The sequence below is a fragment of the Phalaenopsis equestris genome, unplaced genomic scaffold, assembly GCF_001263595.1.
Source record: "Phalaenopsis equestris unplaced genomic scaffold, ASM126359v1 Scaffold000522, whole genome shotgun sequence".
Lineage (NCBI taxonomy): Eukaryota > Viridiplantae > Streptophyta > Magnoliopsida > Asparagales > Orchidaceae > Phalaenopsis > Phalaenopsis equestris.
In genome coordinates this window covers 1,220,230-1,221,962 of record NW_018164962.1, presented here as the reverse complement: position 1 = coordinate 1,221,962, position 1,733 = coordinate 1,220,230, and positions in this window count along the sequence as shown.

Sequence of the window (1,733 nt, the reverse complement as noted above, 5' to 3'; positions counted from 1 at the left end):
CCCACACACGAGCCCCGACCATCCCTCATGCGCCTATAATTCGAGTACCACACCCTACAATGGGGGGGGAATCAAACCACATACCAGAGGGGACTTACAACTAACAAGCAGATGCCCGACCAACTGGTCAGAGTACGCGGCGCTTATATATCTATATATTTTTATAGATATATAGAGAGAGAGAGAGAGAGAGAGAGAGAGAGAGAGAGATTTGTGTGTAGCCATTCCTCATGCTTCCTTGTCACTCGTTTACTTCATGTTTGTGCCATTGTCTTAAACCTCGTGATGATGACGTGTGTGTGTGTGTTTTGTTTTTTTCCCTAAAAAGATGACGACTTGTGTGTTGGAAACTAGAATAATATGGATGTTCTTTCTAGGTAATTTTGACCATTCGGATGTGATGACGCTTGAACAGATCTCATTTGAGTAATTTAGGCTCAAATTATGCATGTCACGCTTACGCTCCACTACTTTTCATCATACTTGATCATTTCAATCATGGAAAGTCTTTATGTTGATCGAAAGAGTTTGGACTTGGTCCGGGTGCATCAATCATATTGTTCCCTCTTTTTTTTTTTTTTTTTTTTTTTTTTTTTTTTTTTTTTTTTTTTTAATTTCAACAACTTACTCATACCAATATGATTGAGGTAGTAATGCGATGTTGTGTTCAATGACCTTCTTTAACTTGATTTTATTTGTGCCTCAACCTGCATCACATAGTGATACAATTATATGGATACACAATTGTTTCTTAATAAATTTGATCCGTATCTGAAGTAGCTATATTTGTTATAAACTAATTGATCCTGTGGATTTTCAATTAATGTTTTTAATGTCACACCAAGAGGTTCAATTTCGCTCTTCTCTAAGAATATGCATGCATGTTGACATAGTGAAATTGAAATAGAAACTGTAGGCTTGTATCATTGTAAATGACCCTGGTTGAAGCTGCAGCTTGATTAGATAGCCTTGAAAGTTTGTTCTTTATTTTTATTTTTATTTATCTTTTTATTGTCGAGCTTTGAACACAGAATTTCTCCGTGTATTTAATATTTACGAAAAAAATATTACATCAATACTACACACGTAGAGTAACGTGCGTAGTCAATAAAATAATGTCACGACACCCCACTCGACAGAAAAAAAAACGACACGGTAAAACGAGAATATTCCCTCATGTGTTATTCATGTGTTATTGTGTGTTATTTATGTGTTACTGATGTCTTATTGTGTTATTATAACACCAAGAATATTCTCAGAACACAATAACACATGAATAATTAGGGCTGTCAATTTGGCTCGTTCGCGAACAGGTCGTGTTCGCTCGTGTTCGGCTCGTTCGTTAAGCCTAACGAGCCGAACACGAACAAATTGTCAAGCTCGAAATGTAAACGAGCTGAACACGAACAAAAGTTTGTTCGCTCGTGCTCGGCTCGAATTAGCTCGAAAACAAAGATATATTAATATACATAATATATATTCATAAAATTAAATATTATAAAATATAATTAATTAAATTTAAAAAAAAAATAAATTATCATATTTTAAAAAATTTTTCCTATAAATTATAATATATAAAAAAATATTAAGAATATTATATTACTAATTTACTATAACTTATATAAATATTATATATGTATTGTCGTATAGGATATTAGTTAAAAACATAAAACCCTAACAATCCGCTCCCATTCCCGTCTCGAAAGTTTTGGGGTGCGGCTGTCTTTCGCTCC